We start from the raw sequence: 26,412 nt of genomic DNA, 5'->3' as shown, positions 1-26,412 counted from the left end.
ATCACCATTATAACTGCCATCCAGCAGTTATTAACTGTGAGGCAGCCCAGTGCTAAAGACTTTGCATACATTTGTCATGTTATTTAATCTTCATAACAATCTTACATTACCATGAAAAACTCTTTATTTAGGTAACAAAATAAAAAAAATTCGTTCTAGCAATCTGGCCAAGGTCATACAGTAAGTAGTGACCTAGGAATATGGATTATACTATATTAACCCAAGAGTCCAAGCTTGCACCATCCTTCCTTCGTTCCCTCCCTGCCTTCCTTCTTTTTTTGTATTTGGCTGTAGAACTTTTTAAAAACTAAAATAAAATGCACGTTGGGTGCCTGGGTGGTTCAGTCAGTTAAGAGTCTAATTCTTGATTTCAGTTCAGATCATGTCCTGAGATGGGTCCTGAGATGGAGCCCCCTGTTGGGCTCTGTGCTGAATATAGGGCCTGTTTAATATTCCCTCCCCCACTCTCCCTCTGCTCTCTGTTTAAAAAACCAAATACTTGTATAATACGTGTATAGTGAAATGCATTGCTCTGAAATGTAGTTCAAATACATACACTCTTATGACCCATACCACTGTCAAGATAGAAGCATTTCTATTTCTCCAGAAAGTTCCTCAATGCCCATTTCCAGTCAAGCCTCCCCATCACCCAGAGCAATAACTGTTTTACCATTATATAAAACCATAGATTAGTTTCGCCTATTCTTCATCTTTATATAAATGGAATCATAGTATGTACTGTTTTGTCTTTCATCTCTCAACCTAATGGTATTAAGACTTATCCACATTGTTTCATCACTCAGCACTTCAGTCCCTTTGATTGCCGAGTAGTATTTCATTGAAAGAATATATCAAAATTTGCTTGTGAATAAACATACTATGAGCATTCCCGGGGATAGACTGTCAAATCACACAAGTTAGATGGCTTTGCTTTTACACCTCTTTCCAGGCTCTCCCTCCTCTATCTATCATGGGTCAAGAACCTGTGACTTCTTCAGTCCTCTTTGTTTTCTTGAAGAGAACTCTCTTACTTAGAACTTGACATGCTGTCCATCAAACCTTGTCTTCAAGTTATATTTTGTTTTGCTTTGTTTTGTCCAGAAAGGTCAGATACCCACCCTGTACAAACCTTGCCTCAGGGTTAGAGCCTCAGAAGAAGAGTAAAGAGACATTCAAGAGTAGCTACTGCTGTAGTGTCTCATATATGAACATCTTCGCTTCACACTTAACTGAGACCTTACCTTGTGTGACTGTAGTAGATGTGGTTCAGGCTTCCCAGTGAGCAGTGGGAATCACAGCACAGAAAGAGGGACAGAGAAGGTATTTAAGGTGTTTTCCCCAGTGATTTTAGTGTGAATGCTAGTGAGTTTTTATTAGAATGAATGTGGTAAAATATTGTAAGGAACATTTAGAACATAAATTAAAATGAAATATTTTAAGTGATTTCTCCTGTTCTTAAGCTTGAGAAAAATTTCCATGTCATACCGTAAGCTTTAAGCTGATATACCAAGGTCTTGAGAGGTTTGGACCTCCTCGTAAACCAAGTCCAAGGGTGATTATAAAATTGATAGGAGGCACCTAAGATTTGTTTGTTGTGGTGTTCTGGTACCAGTGTGAGCCAGTAATGAGGTAGTGCAGCATTTTAATTAATAATATGGCTTAATTAAATGTTCAGTATCTATTTCCAATCATTTCAAGTGATAGAGTTACATGGAAAGTAAAAATGCTTAATTATAATTCTTTTAGAAAAATTTCTACATCCCAGATCAATAAATTCTCTATAATTTTAACATACTTTCAGTGGTTTATGAACTTCATTAGTTCCTTGACCTTAGTCAATTTGCATTACCTAGTTTGAATATTTTATATAGATTGGAGACTTACTGAAAGATATTATTTTATATTTATAAAATTGAACCATTCTTTACTACTTAGAAATAATTGGTATACTTGTGCCCAAACTGACACTCTTCTTTTGGGGTTAAAAGTGCAAATTACTGATGAAATTTCTATGTAATGTAAAATGTTAATGTGAAATCATTGGTTGTCCATAAGCAGACACGAGATATTTAATTCTGACACTAGGCATTTCATTATTTTCAAAGATTTGTCTTTGTGAAGACTGAATAACTCTGTTTTATAGAATCCTATTTTATTTTTCGACACAGATGAAAAGACAAAAAATAAGAAAAAATAGAACTTATGAGGCAAGTATAGAATCTGGGTTAAAATTCGAATGCATTAATTTTACATATATCACATTCATTGTCTACAGGGAATTTCCTTCATTTGCATTAGATATGTGTAGTTAAATCACGGTTTGTTCCATATTCTTTTGATTTTCTTAAAATGAAAAAAGGTCCTTCTTTAGAATCTATTGAAGCTTAAAAGGATATTTTTTTTGTCTATACTTTTGAGATTACTCCTGAAAATTTCGATAGGTCAATATATCTGTGATGAATCATTATGTTTACTTTTATACAGGCATATGAAGGTGATCATTCTTTTATATACTAAAACCTAAGGAATCGTGAAAAGGCTTTTAAAGTTCTATTATACGTTAATACACTCTAATAAATGTGTGTTTTGTGTACTAATTCTGGATAGCAATAGTAATATCCTAATAATTATGCTTAATATTTATTGAGAAATGCTATGTATAACATAATGTTACATGTGTTTTTAAGCTATTTATGTAATTTGCAAATTGAGACTCAACATTAAGTAACTTGTCTAAAGTCACATACCACGTAAGTAATAGAGTTAGAATTTGATCCAGGTAAGCAAAGGTCTAGTAGTTTTCAGTGACATACTCTAAATTACCATGCCACATTGCTATAGAAACAAAATGAGCATAAAATAATTTAGGAGCTAGTACACTGTAAAGCCATCTTCTCTTTCATCAACAACAACATGTCTTCTTACTCGCTCTTGTTTCTTGTCTTCGGGATATGCTGAGTTTCTTGATGCCTGGTTTAGTATGGTCTCTTGAATCAATATGTTTGCATGTGTTACTTCATCTTCCCTTTAATTCTTTCTTAAATTTCACCTCATTCATCATTATTTGTTATATCAGTAATTAGCTTAAGAGGTATATCCTTCAGCAGACCTTCCTTAGCTGCTTTCTTCATCTGTACTTGGGTGGGTGTCATCATGTCTCTCCCATGTAAGTTTCTGCAAATCTCCATGGCACTTGTGTATATGTAATTGTTCATTTTTCCATTTCCTGAGTGGAAATATTAAAGAAAAATACATAATCTTCTCCATTTATTTTTTTATCTTTGACAAATTTTATCAAATTGATGTATTAGTTAATGATGTTCCTTAAAGTAAAACATGGAATTTAGAAATTTATCTTTAAGCCTTGAGCCCTGCCACTTAAAAATCCTCTTCTTCCTCTTGAATTGCCCAGAAAAATAATACATTCTCTCTTAAGATAATGGACAGAGTACTGGGAAAGCTTTTCTTCTGCCTGAGTGTGTTATTAAAGCAGTTGGGGCTTGTACACAGAAAATGGGGACCTAGATTACACAGTAAAGTTTCTATTCTTGGTATGTGGGAAAAGCCCAAGAAAGATAGAACTGACTCATTTTCTTTCTCATGAATGTATCTGTGATAAATAATTCTCATGTAGAGGAGTTTTCTTAACTCATATATAGAGAGAATTGGAAAATCTTTCACAGAAAGAGTCATTATGTAACTCCACAAAAAGGGACATATGGCAAAGTTAAAATATATATTAGTGGCATGTTGAATATAGAAAACTGCTGTCCTGAAAGCAGGATGAAAACTGGTTTTTGTTTATTTTTTTCATATCCTACAATTTAAGAGATTATTTTTAAAGATTATTTATTTATTTTTGAGAGAAGTAGAGAGAGCATGCCTGTGTGCACCAAGCAGGGGAGGGGTAAGGGAAAGGGAAGGAGAATCTCAAGCAGAGTCCTCACTGAATGCAGAACCTTCCACAGGGCTCAATTCCACAACCCTGAGATCACGACCTGAGCTGAGACCAAGACTCTGACACTTGGGGCACTTGGAGCACCTGGGTGGCTCAGTTGGTTAAGCGTCCAACTTTTGGTTACTGCTCAGTTCATGATCTCATGGTCATGGTAGCAAGCCCCATGTCTGACTCTGAGCTCATTGTCTCTCCTTCCCACTCTGTCTCTCTCTCAGATAAATAAATAACACTTTTCAAAAAAAAAAAAAAAAGAAAAGTCTGACACTCAACCAACTAAACCACCAAGTGCCCAAGAGATATTTTAATCTAATTTATTAGTAAACCAACTAATGCTTAGAAGAGTGAAAACTATCTTGAAAAAGGGGAAAAAAAGGTTCATGATTAAAATTTATGATTTCAAGACTTACTATGAAGCTATATAACCAAGAGTGTGATACTGAGGTAAAAATTGACATATAGAGCAATGGAACAGAATTGAAAGTCCATAAATAAACCCATGAATCTGAGATGTATTAATTTCTGACATGAGTGCCAAGACCATTTAATGGAAAAAGAATAGCCTTTTGACAAAAAGTTCTGGGATAACTAGATATCCACATGCTAACAAATGAAGTTGGGCCCTTACCTATACCATATACAAAAGTAATTCATAAAGAGTCAGAAACCTAGACATAAGGGCTAAATATATAAAATTATTAGAAGAAAATATAGAGGTAAATCTTAATGTCCTTGGATTTGGTAAGGGTTTCTTAGATATGACATCAAAACCATAAGTAAAACAAAAACAAAAAATAGATAAATTAGACTTCAAAATTTCAAAAGTTTGTGCATCATGCTTGCTTTGGCAGCACATATACTGAAAAGTTTGTGCATCGAAGGACACTACCAAGAAAGGAAGAGCAAAATAAAACAAAACAAAAACCAAGTTTACATTGCGGGACAAAATGTTTTCAAGTCATATAACTGATAGGGCTTTAGTCTTTAGTGTCCAGAATATATAAAGAATACCTACAATTTAACAACAAAAATTTAACAACCAAATTAAAAAAATGAGCAAAGAATTTGAAAGATTTATTTATTTATTTTAGAGAGTACAAGGGAAGGCACAGAGGGAGAGGGAGAGAAAAACTTAAACAGACTCTATGCTGAGCATGGAGCCCGACATGGGATTTCATCTCACAACCTGAGATCATGACCTGAGCCAAAACCAAGAGTCAGACACCTAATTGCACCACCCCAGTACCCCACCAAATGAGCAAATAATTTGAATGTACATTTTTCTATATATCAAAGAAGATATACAAATTAATAGCAAGCACATGAAAAGATGCTCAACATCATTAGCCATCAGGTAAATACAAACAAACTCTCACACATACATACACAGTCAGATACCATTCCACATGCCCTAGAATGGTTATAATCAAAGAGACAAATGTTGGTGGAAATGTGGAGAAATCAGCACATTGCTGATAGGAATGTAACATGGTACAATCACTGTGGAAAACAGTGCAGCAGTTCCTCGAAGTTAAAAAGAATTAGAATATGGTCCAATAATTCCATTCCTAGGTATATACCTAAAGTATTGAAAACAGGTATTCAAGCAAAAACTTGTACATGAATGATTAATATTAGCACTATTGACAATTACCAAAGTTGGAAACAACCCAATCTCCATTACAGGATGAATGGATAAAATATGGTAAACCCATACAATGGAATGTTACTCAGTTAAAAAAAGGAATGAAATAGCTTTGCATGCTGCAACATGGATAAACCTTGAAAGTGTGCTAAATGAAGGAAGCTAAACTACAAAATGTCATATATTGTATGACTCCATTTGTGTGGCATTTTCCAAATAGGCAAATCCATAGGGCTTGAAAGCAGGTTAGAGGTAACCAGGGGCTAGGGAAGGAAGAAATGGGGAGTGACTGATTAAAGGATACAGGATCATTTTGGAGGGTTGGGTGGGAAGGATTAATGAAGAAGTTACAGAACTACATAGGGGTGCTGTTTTCACAGCATTGTTGATAAGCTAAATGAACTTAAATGTTCATTTAAAGTGTTTAAAATGGTAAATTTTATATGTATTTTACCACAATAAAAAAGCAACTAATTCAGAGCTACTTTAATTTGAGATTATAATAAAATTTAATAATACACTGCAGAAGTAAGAAAGCACTTCACACTCATATAATGAGAGGAAAAGGATTTTCACACATATATCATGGAGAGATCCTGCAGCTTCATTTTGACAACCTCATTTATCAGTCAAAAGTAAATAGATATACAGAAATCCATAATACTTATCTCAAAAAGTTGCTCTGCTTTCTAAGGGGCATATAAATTTTTTTTCTCACAAATAGGAGGAAACAAACAAAAAATATCAAACCATACTTTTCATCATTGCTCTCCAAAGAGAATAAATCCCATTATCCCTTTAAAAAATATCACCAAATTCTCAAGCTATAAAACCATATTCTAATCACTACAAATGAGGGGTCTGCAAAAATAAAGCTGTAGGGCTACTTGGGAATCACTTCAGAAACCAAGAGAAGACCTGTTTGAATTTAAATAGCCTGACAGGTATACCTCTCAGTCTATGTAGCTTAATGGGCTCTGACAACTGTGTCTAATTGAGAATATTGGTAGAACCTGCAAAAAATTTTCAAAATATCAAAAACTGAAAAACATGACTATCATGAATATATAAAAATAAACATATCAAAGATATATTATCCCATTAGTACTATGACCATTTAAATGCCGTTGCTAGTTCAAAGAGTATTTTGTAAAACAAGGATTTTTATAGTGTGCAAAGAAAGATATATTGAAATAAATTTGCTGCATTAGAGACCAAACTCATTAATATCTTACATAGCAATAAAACTAACCTTCTGGTCTATTTTACTCTACTGGGCAGAGATCTATAATTTAATGTGTCTCTCCACAGAGCCTAAGCCCTTAATTACTAGTAAATAGTAAAGTCAAACCGAGTACATTCCCCTAGATAATTAAGTAATGGTGGGTTAGGCCTATCACTTAATACTCTAATATGACATTGAAAGGATCTGGTGCCTACATTTTTGCCTTATCTCTCAGTTTAAGTATTTTTTAATATAATATGGATATATACACATTGAAAAAAATTAAATGATATTCAAGAAATAGACAATTAGCAAACACGGAAAATAATTTCCAACAATTAAAAATTCTTATATACTTTTGAAAAAGCTTACATGATTTTTGTCTAAAGAAGTTTATATACTAAAAAAGTTTATGTACTTCTTATGTAACAATACTTTTACACTTATGAGAAAGCATAAATATTCTATTAGTGCAATAAAAAAATTGACAAGGAGATCACAATTAATGCATAAAAAACAGGGCCAGCACACACAAGGAATAAACTAAACTCACTAGTAATCAAGATATGCATGTTAATGATCATGACATTAATTTGTTAACTTTTCAAATAAAATTTCTGAGAGTTTTGTCATTATGATTCAGGTACAGAATGCTAATAGGGATATAAATGGCTTCAGTCTTTCTAGGGTCAATTTATGTATGTTTTAATAGATTTTAAAAATTGTCAAAGACTTAGAGGCACCTGGGTGGCTCAGTTGATTAAGCATCTGCCTTCGGCTCAGGTCATGATCCCAGAGTCCTGGGATGGAACCCTGCATCGGGCTACCTGCTCAGCAAGGGAGTCTGCTTCTCCCTCTCCCTCCTGCTTGTGCTCTCTATCAAATAAATAAATAAAATCCTTAAAAATTGTCAAAGACTGATAAGTAACAGATTTATTTCTGGAAATATATCTTAAGAATACAATGAATGAATAATAATAATATTCTAAAGGCAAATTTTGAAAATAACATACAATAAGGTAAATATACAAAGCTATTGTTTCCTTGCTTATATTTTGTTTAGATGATTTGTCCATTGATGTAAGTGGGATGTTTAAGTCCCTTACTATTATTGAATCATTATCAATGAGGTCCTTTATGTTTGTTATTGTTTTATAGATTTGGGTGCTCCCGTGTAGGGTGCATAAATATTTATAATTGGTTAGATCTTCTTGTTGCCTTATACCCTTTATTATGATATCATGCCCTTCTTCTTCCCTTGTTACAGTCTTTGTTTTAAAGTTGTTTGTCTCGGGGTGCCTGGGTGGCTCAGTGGGGTAAAGCCTCTGCCTTCGGCTCAGGCCATGATCCCAGGGTCCTGGGATCGAGCCCTGCATTGGGCTCTCTGCTCAGCAGGGAGCCTGCTTCCTCCTCTCTCTCTACCTGCTTCTCTGCCTACTTGTGATCTCTGTCTGTCAAATTAATAAATAAAATCTTAAAAAAAAAAGAATAAAGTCGTTTGTCTCATAGAAGTACTGCTACTCTATCTCTCTTTTAAAGCTGATTTGCGTGATAAAGGTTTTTCCACTACCATCCCCCCCTTACCCCGCCACTTTCAGTTTGCAGGTATCTTTCAGTCTAAAATGAGTCTTTTTTAGGCAGATCTAGCTGGGTCTTGCTTTTTTTTTTTTTTTAAATCCATTCTGATACCCTGTGTGTCTGATTGGAGTCTTTTGAATGTTTGGTTCACTTACATTCAAAGTAGTTATGAATAGATATGTGCTTACTGCCATTTTGTACTCCTTTTGTCATTATTTCTGGAGATGTTCTCTCATCTTTTTTTGTCTTTGTCCCTTCTGATTTTTCCTTTCCACTCAAAGAGTTCCCTTTAATATTTCTCTTTTTTTTTTTCTCTTTAATATTTCTTGCAGGGTTGGTTTACTAGTCATGAACTCCTTTAGTTTTTGTTTGTCTTACCTCTCCTATTCTGAATGATAGCCTTGTTGGGTAGAGTATTCTTGGTTGCAGATTTTTCCTATTCAGTACTTTGAGTATATCATGCCACTCTCTTCTGGCTTGCCATGTTTCTGTTGAGAAATCTCTAGCTAGCCTTATAGGTCTTCTTTTATAAGTTAAAGATTTCTTTAGGCTTGCTGATTTTAAGATTTTTTTTCTTTATCATTTCTTCATCAGTATATTTTGCAAAGTTAATTAAAATATGTCTTGGTGTTAGCCTGCTTTTATTGATTTTGGTGGGAAGTTCTCTGTGCCTTTTGGATCTGGATATCTGTTTCCTTTCCCGATTAGGGATGTTTTCTGCTGTTATTATTATTTTTTTTAATAAGTTTTCAGTCCCCTTTTCTCTCTCCTCTTTTGGGAAGCCCATAGTATGAATGTTATTACGTTTGAGGGAGTCACTGATTCCCTAAGTGTATTCTCTTGTTCCCTAATTCTTTCTCTCTTTTGTTCAGCTTCACTATTTTCCATTATTTGTCTATGGTATCACTGATTCATTCCTCTACTTCTTCCAGCCTGCTCACTTCAAGCCTGTTCCCAATCTCATTTATTGCATTCTTATCTCTGATTGAATATTTTTTAACTTGTTTATCTCTGTGGTAAGGGTCTCCCTGATATCTTCTGTTCTTTTCTCAAGCCTGGTGAGTATCCTTATGAATGTTACTTTCAATTCTCCATCAGACATGTTACTTATATCTGTTTCACTTAGATCCCTGACTGTGGCTTATCTTATTCTTTCATTTGGGATAAATTCCTCCGTCTTGGCATTTTGTCTAAGTCTCTGTCTTCTTTTGTGCATTGGAAAAGCCAGTTATGTTTCCTGTTCCTGAAAGTAATAGTCTTCTGAAGAAGAGGTCATGTAGTGTCCACGACCTGACACTTCAGGGAGTGTCTCTGGTGTGTGCAGTGTGTGTGCTCTGCTGTTGCATTTTGGCTGCTCTGTCCTTTAAGCCAGTTGTCTGCAGTGGCACTCCTGGCCTGCTGTGGGCAGTGTTTGGTCCTTGGCCTGAATGTAGAGTTTTAAATAGGTATGCTCTGATCTGCGTGTGAAATGAGACCCGATATTACTTGAGGAGAACTGAGGCCCTGCAGAACTTTCTGGTCAGGAGACGTGGTGTGATTTGGGGGGTTGGAGAGTGGAGTTCTGCAGGGAGGGGCCTACCCTGCTGGGACCAAGGCAAACTTGACTAGAAAGGGAAGTCCTGCCAGATCACAGGGGATCGAGCTTGGTATAAGCAAGTTAGGCAGCCAGTGTCTGTGCTCTGATGCTTCTTGCCGTGTGTTTATGGGGAAGGAAATGGCACCAACTAGCACTGTTGTTCCCAGAGAGGCATCTCTATGAATGCTGCCTCTCAGGGAAGCTCTCCAAGAAGAGTGGAATAATCTTCTCTCTATGTGCCTAGGCATTCTTCATATCACTATGTCTACACCATCTGTCCCCAGATTGTTTGCCTGCCTTCTCTTCAGGAGCAGGGCAGTGTCTAGGCTCTACCCCAGCCAAGCCCATTCTCTTTAAAACTCCAGGTTTTAAACCCCACTGTTTCCAAGAACTCATGAAATTCAGCTCCTCTCGATTTTCAAGCCAGTGGCTTTATGGAGATGTTCTCTTTGTGTGTTCCCCTGTGTACTCCTTTTATTATCTCACCCATTTCTGTAGCCACAGCATCTCCCTTCCACAGCACTTATGATCTGTTTCTCCCCTAAACCATGTCTCCACACTTCCTACCCTTTTCAGTGTGGCTTCTTTTCTTCCTGTAGTTGTGTAGTTCATTCCATCCTTTTCCAGGTTGACTTCTGGGGTATTTAGGGTGATTTAATAGTTATATCGTTGTTTTCGTGGGAGGAGATGAGTCTAGGGTACTCCAACTTTGCTGCCATCTTCCCTCTAAATCTCACACTGGACCAGATGGACTTAACATATATTCAGAACATTCCATCCAAAAACAGCAGAATACACATTCTTTTCAAGTGTACAAAGGATGTTCTCCAGAATAGATCCCATATTAGCTCACAAATCAGGCCTCAAAAAATACAAAAAGATTGAAATCATGCCATGCACTAAAAGATTGGAATATTTGGAAAGACCACAAATATGTGGAGGTTAAAGAACATGCTACAACAAATTGCTCAACCAGGAACTAAAAGAAGAAATTTTAAAAAAAATACATGGAAACAAATAAAAATGAAAACAGAACAGTCTAACATCTTTGGGATGCAGCAAAAGCCATCCTAAGAGGAAAGTATATAGCAATACAGGGTTTCCTTAAGAAGCAAGAAAAATATCAAAATCAACCTAACCTTACACCTAAAGGGGCTAGAAAAAGACCAGCAAATGAAGCCTAAAGCAAGCTGAAGGAGAGGAAGGGGGGAAAGAAAAGATCAATGAACCCAGGGGCTAGTTCTTTAAAAAAATTAATAATTGACAAACCTCTAGCCAGACTTATCAAAAAGAAAAGACACAGGACCCAAATAAATAAAATTACAAATGAGAGAGGAGAAATAACAACCAACACCCCAGAAGTACAAGCAATTGTAAGAGAGTATTATAAAAAGCTATATACCAACAAATCGGGCAATCTGGAAGAAATAGTTAAATTCCTGGAAACATATAAACTACCAAAACTGAAACAGGAAAATTAGAAAACTTAAACAGACCAATAACCAGCAAAGGAATTGAATCAATAATCAAAAAACTCCCAACAAACAGAAGTCCAGAACCAGATGGCTTCACAGGTGAATTCTACCAAACATTTAAAGAAGAGTTAATACCGGGGAGCCTCAGTGGCTCAGTCAGTTAAGTGGCTGCCTTTGGCTCAGGTCATGATCCCCGGGTCCTGGGACTGAGCTTCACACTGGGCTCCCTGCTCAGTGGGAATCCTGCTTCTCCTCCTTCTTTTTTTTTTTTTTTTCAAAGACTTTGACTTATTTAACACAGTAGACAGAGAGGCAGGCAGAGAGAGAGGGAGAGAGGGAAGCAGGCTCCCCGCTGAGCAGAGAGCCCGATGCAGGACTCGATCCCAGGACTTATTTAACACAGTAGACAGAGAGGCAGGCAGAGAGAGAGGGAGAGAGGGAAGCAGGCTCCCCGCTGAGCAGAGAGCCCGATGCAGGACTCGATCCCAGGACCCCGAGATCATGACCTGAGCCGAAGGCAGCGGCCCAACCCACTGAGCCACCCAGGTGCCCCTCTCCTCCTTCTTCTGTCCCTCCCCCTGCTTGTGCACTCGCTCTCTCTTTCTCTCTCTCTCTCCCCCTCTCTCAAATAAATAAATAAAAACTTTTTTTTAAAAAGAAGAGTTAATACATTCTTCTCAAACTGTTCCAAAAAATAGAAAAGGAAGAAAAACTTCCAAAGTCATTCTATGATGCCAGCATTACTCTGATTCCAGAACCAGACAAAGACACCACTAAAATAAAGATACAGGCCAGCATCCCTGATGAACATGGATGCAATAATTCTCAATAAAATACTAGCAAACTGAATCCAACAATATATTAAAAGAATTATTCACCATGATCACATGGGATTTATTCCTGGGCTGCAAGGGTGGTTCGATATTTGCAAATCAATCAGTGTGGTACAACACGTTAATAAAAGAAAGGGTAAGAAACATATGATAATTTCAATAGATGCAAAAAAGCATCTGACAAAGTTCAACATCCGTTTGTGATAAAAACCTTTACAAAGTAGGTTTAGAGAGAACATTCCTCAACATAATGAAGCTCATTTATGAAACACCCACAGCTCATATCATCCTTGATGTGGAAAAACCAAGAGCTTTTCGTCTATGGTCAGGAACAAGACAGGGATCTCTACTCTCACTGCTGTTATTTAACATTGGAAATACTAGCTTCAGCAGTCAGACAACAAAAAGAAATAAAAGGCATCCAAATCAGCAAGGAAGAAGTCAAACTTTCATTATTTGCAGATGAATGATGCTATGTGTAGAAAACCTAAAAGGGGCACCTGGGTGGCTCAGTCAGTTAAGTCTGTGTTTAGCTCAGATCACCATCCCAGGGTCTTGGGATTAAGACCCATGCTGGGCTCCCTGCTTAGAGGGGAGTCTGCTTCTCCCTCTGCCTCTGCCCCTGCTTGCACTCACTTTCTCTTTCTCTGACTCTCAAATAAGTAAAAAAAAAAAAAAAAAAAAAAAAAATCTTAAAAAAAAAAAAGAAGAAGAAGAAGAAAGAAAAACCTGAAAGACTTCACCAAAAAAACTGATGAAACTGATAAATTAAGTAAAGTCGCAAGATACAAAATCAACATAAAGAAATCTTTTGCAAGAAGAAGAAGAAGAAGAGGAGGAGGAAGAAGAAAGCAGCAGAAAGAGAAATTAAGAAATTTATCCCATTTACTATTACACCAAAACCAATAAGATACCTTAAAAAAAAAAAAAAACTAACTAAAGAGGTGAAAGACCTGTTCTCTGAAAACTATAAAATGCTGATGAGAAAATGAAGATGATATGAAGAAATGGAAAAACATTCCATGCTCAGGGATTGGAACGATAAATATTGTTAAAATGTCTCTGCTACCCAAAGTAATCAACACATTTAATGCAACCAATCTTATCAAAATACCGTCAGCATTTTTTACAAAGCTGGAACAACAAATCCTAAAATTTGTGTGGAACCACGAAAAACCCTGAACAGCCAAAGCATTCTTGAGAAAATCATGGCAACTGCCCAAGTTCCCATGAATGGATGAATGGATAAAAAAGAAGTGATATACACATATGTATGTATATATGTGTTTGTGTGTGTGTGTGTGTGTGTGTGTGTATGTATATATATGTAAAAAAAAGTGATATACGCACGTAGCCATAAAAAGATGAAATCTTGGCATTTACAAGAGACTATTACTCTAAACAGAATAAGTCACTCAAAGAAAGACAAGTACCGTATGATTTCACTTATATGTGGAATTTAAGAAACAAAACAACAGATTAAAGGGGAAAAAAAAGGGAGAGAGAAGCAAACCAAGAAACAGACTCTTGACTATAGAGACTAAATTGATAGTTTCCAGAAGAGAGGGCGGTGGGGGGATGGATTAAATAGGTGTTGGGGATTAAGGAGTGCACTTGTTATGAGCAGCACTGGGTATTATATGGAAGTGTTCAATTTCTATATTGTACACCTAAAACTATTATTACACGATATGTTAACAAACTGGAATTTAAATAAAAACTTCAAAAAAATGTAAATATAACATAATGTTAGTGTTTTCATTAAAAATGAAGTGATCAAATAATTTTTAATAGTATGAGTAACAGATCATGATGTGTCAAGTAAAAATATTCTGTAATACCTTCTGTGATGTTAGATATACAGCATTCCTAACATATCAATCCAATCAAGTTTCATAATTCTCTTCAAATTCTTTAGATAAGGTCTGTCCATCATTTGGAGCTTGGTTTGTGAGAAGGAAACCCTTTTGCCACAGCTGAGTTTTCCATCCCATTTTAAATATATTCTGCACAGGTTTGCTAAATATAAGTGTAAATGGAGGTAAGAGAATGATGAATTCCTATATAACTAACCTGGTTGGATCAAGCTTTATGAAAGAGGCAGTTTTTGAATTAGGTTCTTCCCAGATGAGCAAAATGGTAGTAGGAAGAAATAGGATTAGAACAATATGCTAGGGATAAGGCAACTTCTTAGAATTAGTAGGGCACTTTGGTATCCTTCAGAGAGAATACCATGCAGGGAAGTGAAGGATTCATTATAGGAAACTAAAGACTTACATGTAAGATTTAACACAGAAAACCAATTTACAGACTCCTTAGAAAAAAGCAAAATACATTTACTTCATTAGCATGAAGCCAAAATTCAAATGCTAATAAATAAATCATTTCTGTACTAATAATTGATCCTGATAATATTCCTTTTAAATGCAATAGTAATAAATTATTTTGGCCAAAATAACAGCAAAATCATACTTGTTTTCTGCAGTGAATATTTTAATCTACAGATGTTCTTTAATTTATAATGGAGTTATATCCTGATAAACCCATTGTACACTGAAAATATCCTGAGTCAAAAATGCATTGAACACACCTAACCTGTTGAACATCATACCTTAACCTAGCCTACTTCAAATATCCTCAGTATACTTAATTAGCCTACAGTTGGGTAAAATGATCTAACGAAGGCTATTTTATAATGAAGCGTCGAATACCTCATGTAGTGTTTTGAGTACTTTACTAAAAGTAAAAACCAGAATGGTTGAATGGGTACATAACGATTGGTAAGCGTATAGGTTGTTTGTTCTTATATCAGTGTAGCTGACAAGATGTGTGGCTCACTGCCACTTCCCAGCATCATGAGAGAGGATCATACCACGTTTTATTAGCACAGGAAAAGATATAAATTCAAACTTTGAAGTGTGATTTCTCCTGAATATTTATCTCTTTCCCACCATTGTAAAGCCAAAAAGTCATAAGTCCAGGGACCTTCTGCAGTTGTGAGAAGACAGTCTCTTTTTTTTTTTTTTTTTATAGAAAATTGTCAACAGTTGTAGGAGTTCTTATTTGTGCCTTATATAAACCACTGAAGGTTGCAACATGAACCTCTCTCCAATCTTTACCCATAGATCTGTATTGATAGAGAACCTGTGCACTGTTTGTTTCTCCTACATGAACAAATCACCGATCTAGAATCGTTAAATGTAGAGACATAGAAACCACTTTCCTGTGCTGTGGGATGGTAAGGCTTCTTATACTTTTTTTTCTTAAATATTAATTTCTCTAGTTTTGCTTTTTCCCCCAATGGCAAGAATCATTTTTTTTCTTCTAAAAATGCCAATATCAAGCACTGTATGTGGGCCCATGTGTTTTCCATAAATATTGTAGATATATGAAATATGACCTAAATAACTTTTAATCACCTGTCCAAGCTTTCTGAGAGGTGGTGGGGCACTAAGTTTCTATTGTCATGGCACTGCCTTTACTGTAAGGCAGCCCCTTCCATAGCTCGAAATGGGTAATTTTGCCATATTTGTAGCTGTTTTATATAACTTACTTGACTGAGTTTTTCTCTCAAGAGTTGAACAAAATAGATCTAATTTATATTTCACATCACATCAACATTCTGCTAGTGATGATTTTAGGCTACATTTACTCAGTTCATTAACTTATTCTCCTTTTGTCAAGTTGTTTGTTTTTAACTTATCTGGGCTTGCTTTCCTCTGGGCTAACTTCATTCTGTGGGAGAAACCTAATTGAATCCCCAGCTAAACTCAATAATTCAGATTTTTCAGTACCACTACAAGGTAGAACATTGTATCTTACTCTGAACAATATGTTTTTGCTGATATGGCTGGCTATAATTTTTTTCGTTTCTTTTTTAGTTTTTTAAAATTTTTTTTTAGTTTAGTTTCAAGGCTGTTAACATCCTTGTGTCCTATTTACTTGTTGGTGAATAGGACACAAGAATTTACATGGTTAGATCTTTTCACATGAACTGGTAAGCCAGGTCTTATCCATTTGCTATTCATATATTTTGTCATTGGGATGCATCTCTTTATATATAAGTGTATTTTTTTATTTTGTTTTATAAATGTAACTCTTTTACTCATGCAATATATTATATAGTCTGTGGTATGAACAGAATTTTATATATCTTATGGTCATATATATATATATGCATATATATGTATGTGTATATTTATATATTTATATATTTGAACAGGTGCCCTCTAGAATATCTTGAGAAACAGCCCTTAAATTTGACATTAACTTTACAGTATGAGAACTGAATATGATTATTTAAAATACAGTGAACATGCTTTACTATCAACTCAGATCTCATTACCTCCTACAAAGTTTGTATGTTACTCAGTCAACTGTATGGCAGATTCTAGCATATATTTATAACATCCCTTTGTTTTAGTAATTGAATAATAAAAAGTGGTGAGGTTTAACATCTGCTTTTAAAGAGGGCATAGGAAATCTCAGCCAGCTAAAATTCTTACTGCTACAAATAGGACAAGGTGGACAATTTTTTAAAATGCTCCAAACAAACTTTAAAAACATGGGGGAGCTTTATAAGCACCAAGGACCAAATGAACTAACACTATATAGCAAAGGGTGCTTTATAAGGTAGACTGATGGTCCCAGGCCTTTTTCTTCCTTGGAGGTATTGAAAACTTCTGAGTATAAACTACGGGTTTGGCTTACCCACGTGGATGGACTTTACCTGGAAAACAAGAAGCCATTGATAGTTTTTTATTCTCACAGGTCTGATGCTATTGGTTGGACATATATTCCAGATACAAGACTGTATCTCCTCACAGGCCATCTGCAGATTTCTGGAGCTAGAAAATTAGATTGTAAAGGCTCAGATATTAGGGTGAGTGCAACTCTCCAATAATTTCTCAAAATTCCTCCTTATAGAAGGAGGAAGCCAATATCAAGCACATAGGTTGTTCCTTCCTTAAAACATTTGGCAGATTTTCCATTTTGGAAGGTACAAGACTAAAGCCAAGCTCAGAAGCCTCCAAAGGGCAAAGGGGAGAATGAAATGTCTTATTTTATATGGGAGAACAAGAGATTAATCAGTCTCTCAGAAAAAAAAAAAAAAGAAGATTATTACTAAGAAACTAACATAAATCAGGAAAAATAGAGATTTAATAAGCCTGAAGCCTTGCCTTGACCCAAGTCAACCTCCTAAAGGATTGGTGTATTAAGTCTCTCAACTATCTGCCTAATAAAAAAGGGAAAATCTTCCCTGGTCAAAGATACCAGCTGAAGGTACTGTTCACATATCTTTTATACAATGCACAGCATAGAATTAAATATTACTGGACAAACAAAGAGGCAGGAGTAACAAAAAATCAAGAGAAAAGCAGACAGTAAGATAAAACATACACATGCTCTCAGCAGTGGAGTAAACAGCCATTCACATATACATGAGCTTTATATCAATGAAAAAAGAGTGGGGAAGATGCATGCAAAAATTTCAACAGAGAATTGGCATAAAACAAGCATTCCAGAGTGAAAAAATGTTGATATTCAAAATTATGAAAAAGCATTGTTTGGCTTAAATAATAAAATTCATGCAAAAATTGACCAGATCAATCTACAGTTGGGATAAATTGAAATCACATGATAAGGAGATAACTTTAAATCCAGATGTCAATACTGCTATTATTTTAAATGGAATAAACTCCCAGTGGAAGACAAAGATTGTCAGAATGAAAAGAAACCCAACTGTTTACAGGAGAAACACTCTAAATCTAGTGACATGGGTAATTTGAAAATAAAACAAGGAAAAAACCTGTGCCATACACATAATAATTAAAAGCAGATCAGTATAACTATATTAAAACCTATTTTAGGATAAGAATATCACTAGAAAAAAAGAGGGACATGTCATAATGATAAAATGGTTAATTAAGGAGGAAAATATAACAGTCCTTAATTTACACATCTCTAATAACACTTCAAAATATTTAAAATGAAAGTTGAGGGAAATACAAGGAAAAATCAAGCTAGCAACAAAATAGGTCCTAAACAAGAATGAATTCTGTTAAAATTTTTATTTGAAAATTTGGGAATATAAAATGTGTTTCAACTCAGGGCCTGGCACCTTTTTTTTTTTTTTTTTTTTTTTTAATCAATGAAGCTGTAGGAGAGCACAGCCATACTCACTGGTTTATGTATTGCCTATGGCTGCTTGTGTGCTACTACAGTAGAGTGGAGGACAAATCCTTAAATAATTATCTGGTCCTCTGCAAAAAAAAAGTTTGCTGATTCTTGCGTTAAATAATTGTATCTCAGCACTGTTAAAAACCCTGACTTGGAGAATTGTACCATGATTATATAAGAGAATGTTGTTGTTGTTTTAATATACACTTAAGTATTTCAGGTTCAGGAATATGATGTTAAGTTACTCTCACGTGATTCAGGAAAAGTAATTTTTATTTATATATGGAAAGATTAGTGAGAAGATTGGAAGGCAAATACCCAGAGCACATGAGGGTGACTTGCAACTTTTCTAAGTAGGGAAACTTTATCTGCAGAACAAGAAAAAGTTAGGTACTCTCTTCTCTTGAACTCTCTTAAAGAGAACTTGTAATATACTGAGATAATTAGATGGTAGAAAGAGGGTGGGGGGGTTTCTGAAAAGTAAAAAATGTTAAAAATTAATTGAACCGAATGAGAAATAGGGCTTTTTGAGGATACTTGGTAGGATTACTGGGAAATACTGAGGTTCTACTTGAGTTTCGTAATCATGAACCCACAGTGAGATCCGCCTCCTTGTTTGTGTGATTGTTTCCGGCAATTCTCAGTTTTATGAAAAAGACATGGAGAGATATGATCTAGATATTTATTCAAGGTTAGCATTTCTCAGTCTACAACAATAAACATGGAGGAAGAAGCATGTTGAAAGTATTTGAAAGAGAGTGACTATATTGATGAACTAGGGAAGTGGGATTTGAAAAGCAAGGAAGCATAGTCAGAAAGGACTAATGATAGGGAGAAATGAGTCATTCCGAGGACGGAAGGTCTTGATAAATCAAAACCGAATATTGCACTATAGTAAATGAGACAGAAGGATAGGTGGCTGGGAAAAGAGTATAGGGGGGCTTCATTTATGATCTCACAGTGGTCTATTTTCTGATTTTAGTGTGCAGCCCTGATGATGGTAGCTAATGAAAGGTATCATTTTAAGTGGGGACATAAAATAAATGAAACCCTAGGTGTTGCAAACACCAGGAATGATCATAGATAGGAGTACAGAGGAAGAATGGATTGGCTTACAAAATAGTAATGAGTGTGTGTGTGTGTGTGTTTAGAAGTCACAGTGGGACTAAGAGATGGTTAATGGCATAAATGATGATAAGAAGGGATGTAATAAATAGGCAGGATCTTCAAAACTATATGGATTTTTAGGAGAAAGAGAAACAATATTGTGAATCTGGAATGAGGGTACATAACTTACCTCTGACACTGAGCTATAATGGTATCTAAGAATTAGTCACTTTTAGAAAGGGATGCAGGGGGATCAGTATCCTTAGGGGTTAATCAGAATTCAGTTAAAGTACAGAGGGAGACAAATATTCTGAATAATGTTCAGGGCATCTGGAAGTTTTTCTTGCCCCTTCATATAGTCACTATGCAATCAACATTTATTGAATTCCTTGTTTTGATAGTTTGGAAGGAATACAAAGAAGACTAAGGTTATTCCTTTTAACCAGAGTCAATATAGCTTGAAAACTGGTTTGATACAGATGAACCTAAATACATCTAGCAATATCAATGTTTGTATGAGGAGATGGATAACATTCAGAAGTACAGAACAAAGCACAAGGGAAATAAGTATGTTTTAGGGCACATTGAATAGTATATACAAACATGATTTTATTGGGGATGCCTGGGTGGCTCAGTTGATAAGCATCTGCCTTCGGCTCAGGTCATATTCCGAGGGTCCTGGGATTGAGCCCCGCACTGGGTCCCCTGCTCAGCAGGAAGCCTGCTTCTCCCTCTCCCACTCCCCCTGCTTGAGTTCCCTCTCTTGCTGTCTTTCTGTCTCTCTCTGTCAAATAAATAAGTGAAATCTTTAAAAAATAATAATTTTATGATTCAGGGACAATTTTTTAATGTATAAAGATTCCCAAACATAAATACATATGTTGCTTGAAAGTATTTTTGCTATAATAAAGTATCCTGTCATAATCCCCTCTATGTGTTCTGGACTGACTCAAATATTCCTTGTTGCTCTCTCAGATTATTTTTAGTTCAAGAAGAATGCTTTTTTAAATGCATATTTTAAAGAGTTGACTCTGTTCTTCTTATTTCTATTTACCTAATGTTTAGATTTCATTATCTCTAAATACTCTATAAATTTGTGTCCCCACTTTTAAAAAGTTAATTGAATTTTTTTTGGATAATGAAGGAATACTTTCTATCTTAATCCCAAAGATTTGTGATATAAAAAAGTTAGGAATCTACCATAGTTAGAAAAAAAATCTACCTTAGGGGATAAAAATATTGCATAAAATTAAAAGCTAAATGAAAACTCAAAAGAGGGGGAGAATGGATCTAGTAATGATAGATTGCACATTAGATGTTCTAAATAATGTGCATAAAGCATTTTGACATATTGCCTGAGATATAAGAACTCATGAAATACTTTCTTATTATACAAACTTACTATCTCATTTAATTGTAATAACTAATAAGATACATATGCTTATGCCAGTTATACTAAAAAGAAAACTAAGTTTCATGGCTTCTCTATCTTAAATTACTAACTTATTTTTTTTCTTAAATTACTATCTTGAATGCATCCATTTCGAAAGAGCTAGGACTCCATCCCAAGAATGTGACTGGAAAATCTTTTGTCCTATTATACTAATTAAAATCATGTAAAGTCTCAAAATTTATAGTTGTGGTAAAATATACATAGTAGTACAAGAAAGCTTTGTCTGATCTAGAATACCATTCACCTCGTTTAAGAAAGGATGCAATTATCAAATATAAGAACCAGTTTTATTTGATATGTTAATCGATGTCATTCTCTTTTCTTATATACTTTCTCTGTCTCTTATCTTCCCAGTCCTGTCTCCATATATATGATAACTGGCCAAGTAAATCATCTTTAATAAAGCTTAGTAAAAAAGCCCTAACACATGAATTAAAAACACTGAAGAAAGGTCAAATTAATAGCAACAAAATCTTAAGATACAATTTCCTGGTTGGAAAGATATTCAGAATCAATTTCACACGAACTTTCTTTCTAACCACAAAGGAATCAACAGTAATAATTATCATTAATGGTGTTTTTTTCTAATTAGGAAGAAAATATAGAAAATCTAAGTACCATTAAAATACCATCAAAGAATTGAGATCTAAGGGCTCAGGAATAACAGTATTATAAGAAGTCAAAGCAAAGCAAAACTTCTTTATTTTTTTTTTAAGATTTTATTTACTTATTTATTTGGCAGAGAGAGATCACTAGTAGGCAGAGACGCAGGCAGAAAGAGAGGAGGAAGCAGGCTCCCCACTGAGCAGAGAGCCCGATGCGGGGCTTGATCCCAGGACCCTGAGATCATGACCTGAACTGAAGGCAGAAGCTTAACCCACTGAGCCACCCAGGTGACTGCAAAGCAATACTCTTCTTAAAGTCATATTTTATATGGGTGTAATATCAATGATGAAATTGCATTTAATCCCATCTCTTAAAAATTCAGTGATAGCAGTATTCCTCCTTTTTATTTTTTTATTTTTTTTAAATTTTTTTTTAAGATTTTTTATTTATTTATTTGACAGAGAGAGAGAGAGCACAAGCAGGCAGAGAAGCAGGCAGAGGCAGAGAGAGAAGCAGGCTCCCCACTGAGCAAGGAGTCCGATGCAGGGCTCGATCCCAGGACCCTGAGATCATGACCTGAGCCGAAGGCAGCGGCTTAACCCACTGAGCCACCCAGGCGCCCCTATTCCTCCCTTTTAAAGAGAAGAATTTAGCAGTATCAGTTAAAGGAATAAAATCTTACTTTGAGGTTACACAGGCTTGACCTTACTTTGAGGTCAAACAGGCTTGGTCCTCCCTGCTGCTCTCGTAACACTTGCCACTGGCCAAGGTGATAGATTTCTTTCATCTAACTCAGGATGGATGTTAGTTTCAAGAGTAACTAGATGGTTTGTTTCCAGAATCATCTTCTTGTGTTCCCATGCTCTTTTGTATGAACTGGGGGTTCGCTGTGATCTCCCGGTCCATGGCCTACTCCTACTCTGCTATAATATGTTACATTAGCTGGATTTATAGTCTTACCTTTTTTTGAAAGCATAATTGTTAATACAATATTGTCCATCTTTTTTTTGTTTCAGAACACACAGACCATTTATTTTTACAGATTCAAAACAGAACAATCCTCGTCATCATCCATAGCTTTTTGTTACTATAATTGACAATGATGGAAGGTTGTGTGTGTAGTCTTCTGCCTAGTAGATTAAATTAATTTGTTCTTAACTCCAATTTAATCCCATTTGAACAAAATCCCAAGTCATACGATTCAGGCAGAAGTCCACATTTGACTTCCACAGTTTAAAAAGGCATTGACAAAATAGAAAGGAATTGAGCAAAGCCCCAAAGCTGATTACCTTTTATTTAGACCTAGTTCACTTAGACCAAGATCAAGATGTTTTTAACAAATTGAGTTAAAGAATGAGTTTTTGCAGGGAGTCAGTTGATATTTATGTTTCTCTACGGACCTAATTAGAAAAAATGGATTATGACAACATGAGTCAGATTAGAAATAAGAGAGAGTTTTCTGGAATTTCAGAGTTATTAAATATCACAGTGAATGTCAGTGAGGGAGTGAATTTCCTTTCCAGATGCTAAAATTGAACTTCATCTATCATCTATGTGGAATAATATATGTAACTTGACTTGCCAAAATTTATACAGCATATAAATATGCTGTATAAATTTATATGTACATACAGCTACCTTTGCTGTATGTACTCTTGTGCTATAATATGCTATAGTTAAGGATTCTTCATGTATGTCTGCTTTTTTGTTGTAAGTAAAATTAAGATTCAAATTTTATTTTGAAAAATCTGCAATATTCATGAGTCATCTAACCCAGTCTCCTGCCACAATAGAGTTGTTTTCTTTATTACACATGGGTTAAAAAATAAAATTTAATAAAAAAAGTACAGAATTTCCTATACAGAATTCAAAATTTGCATGTACATTGTTGTGGTAAAGTGTAGTTTTTGAGTACCTGAATAGTTACAGTTGTGGGTAAGAAAAAAGGCAATATACAGATGAATCCTAAGTTGTATAATATTTTGTAAAGTTTAGGGGTGCCTGGGTGGCTCAGTCAGTTAAATGTCTGACTCTTCCTTTTGGCTCAGGTCATGAGCTCATCAGGGTCTTTAGATAAAGCCTGAGTTCAGGCTCTGTGCTCTGCATGGAGTCTGCCTGAGATTCTCTCTCTTCCTCTCCCTTCCTCTCTAAATAGATAAATAAAGTCTAGTATTAATAGCCATACAATTAAAATACTATAAATCCTTTGCAATGTGGCTCTACTATTTTAACCTTTACTCCAAAGATATTTTGACAATAATCATCAATGTCACTATTGCAGCTGTGATGTTTTAAAATTTCTATAATAAAAATTAAACAGGGAATTTTTCAATGCCGATAATTGCCCAAGTTTCTTTAACTTAGAAATAGAGGTACATAATAATAAGAAATAATTAAAATAAAGTAAAATAAAAAAATGGCTAATACATTCCAATGAGGTATATATAATGGATGTATATATCCATATTACCTATTTCAATACCATTTCCACAAACTTAAGTACCCACTGTTTTTGTCTCTTGTGAATACTTTTAGTTTCTTTACAACATAAACAAATAAGAATAAAAAAATAGAAATAGAGGTATAGTTCTGAATTAAATGGTGAACTAATATGGACTACTGATTCTCTTCCTCAAATTCAACCTGAAAGAGGTTCCAGAAACAAGGAAGAGAGGTTTATGAATCTTGTAACCTAACTGTGATTAACACAGTTATCAAATAAATGTAATCGTATTCCAAGAAAACTTCATCTGTGGACATAAGGTTGAATTCCATATATTTCCAATTATAAAAAAATACTACTTTTTACTTGATTTAAACAACAACAACAACTATTTAAAATAAAAACTATTCCTGGGTATCTGGGTGGCTCAGTCAGTTGAACGTCTTCCTTCAGCCCAGGTCATGGTCTGGGGTACTGGAATCGAGTCCCACATCGGGCTCCCTGCTCAGCAGGGAGCCTGCTTTTCCTTCTGCCTCTCCCTCTTTCTCTCTCTCTCTCTCTCTCTTTCTCATGAATAAATAAATAAAATCTTTAAAAAATAGAAAAATAAAAACTATTCTTAATTTTTGGACTGAAAAACAAGCAGCAAGCAGGATTTGTCAAGTGGACTATAACTGGTTGACCCCTAAGCCAAAAGGAAAAAAGACCTGGAAGTCTAAAAGTTATTAGGAATGATTGAAGAAGATAGAAGAATTAGAAAAATTTGAGATATGGGGTAAAAAATTATATTATCTGGCTACCTATTTAACTATATATCCAAAATTCAGTAATTATTTCCAGAGATAGAGATTTTGGGTGCTTCTAATTTATTTATTTCTTTTTCTCTGTTTTTTGAAAATTCCCATAATGAAGATATTATATTTTTACTGTGGAAAATTAAAAATTTTATGAAGAAAAAAACCTGAACTCCAAATTATTTAATATATATTTTTTCCATTTTTCCCATTGTGTATTAAGTAGTCATAATTTTTATGACAGAATTTAAAGAGGATGTGGATCATAAAGTTTTAGACTAATGTATCTCAAAATTAGCCATAGTCGGAATTGTTTGGATAATATAATATTCATCTATGATACATTTTTAAAAGCTAAAACATACCCACATCTGTTTTCTTTTATCTCTAAAGTATACTCTACAAACGGGCCCTTGAATTTGCATTTTCAAACATGAATTGGGTAGCTGTGGTTTGACACACCGAAGCTAAAAGAAGAGCATGTTATGTTACTGCTTAGTGAGTGGGCTAGACAAGCACCTCTTCAGATTAAAACCTCAGAATACTGCAAATTTCTAAACAGGTAGATTCATTTCCATCAGTGATCCCTGATGTGATCTCTTCAACATCACCGCCCTTCCTCACTGGACATTGCTAGAATGCAATGTTATTCATTACCAGTACTAGTACTGCTTCTGTTCTCAAAAGCAAATGATGACTAATCACAACTATTTCTCATTAAAGGAAGACAGCTTGTTATTTTGACTGAAAAGATACTTGTAACAAATGAATGAAACGAACATTTGGAGACATGGTCTCCTTTTGAAGTCGTTCTCGAGGTTAGCATAGTCTACTTCTACCACTCCGGTTTTTCCATTGCTGCCGCCCAGTTGTCTATGGTTTACAACCATCCCTGACTAGAGTCAGAGAGGAAATTGGAGGCCAATGCCCTAATGTGGAAATGACACCCATGCATATGATCTCCAACTCCAGTGACTCATTTTGTTAATTTCTTTGTTTGAAGCCATTCTCGAGTTTTTCATAAAACTGGAAGCTAATCACCTGCTTACTCTTGACTGGTCAACTCAAGTGATGTAAGCAAACAAACAAGAGGAACAAAGAAATAGTAGCTTAACTAGCCATCTAAAGTAGTAGTAAATTGATCTCAGGCAAGACTGGCTTTTATAGGTTGGTGTCATGAAAAAGCATGAGATACAGGTAGATTAATGGTTTCTGTTTATTCTTCACCTGGGCTCCATGCTTTTGCCTTGCTTTCTGACTAGACAGATCTTTAGCAACTGCTTGTACTGGTCTCCAGTTATGAAGCTCAGCCTCTGCTGCTGCTGCTGCTGCTGCTGCTGCTGCTGCTGCTGCTGCTGCAAAGAGATCATGAAACCCCACACTTGACATTGACTGGCCAAAGATTGTTGTGAGCTTGACCAGTTAGGTTCCACAGGAGCTCTGGCTTTCTTAATAGCTGCCTAAAGAGAACTGGCATCACAACCCAGGAGTGTGCGGGAGTTGAAACATTGTGGTACATCATTTGATCAATAGAGGGTAGGG

The 26,412-nt window shown here is 35.2% G+C and overlaps 1 protein-coding gene across 2 annotated transcripts in view; it reads left to right on the top strand.

The window, feature by feature from the left end:
- Nucleotides 1-26,412, top strand: part of SGCZ (sarcoglycan zeta) — a gene marked incomplete at both ends in the record, with an annotated part of 464,568 nt that overhangs the window by 279,233 nt on the left and 158,923 nt on the right. The window lies entirely within an intron of this gene.

Source organism: Martes martes, assembly GCF_963455335.1.
Source record: "Martes martes genome assembly, chromosome: 2".
Classification (NCBI taxonomy): Eukaryota; Metazoa; Chordata; class Mammalia; order Carnivora; family Mustelidae; genus Martes; species Martes martes.
This window is presented reverse-complemented; position numbering and strand designations above follow the sequence as displayed.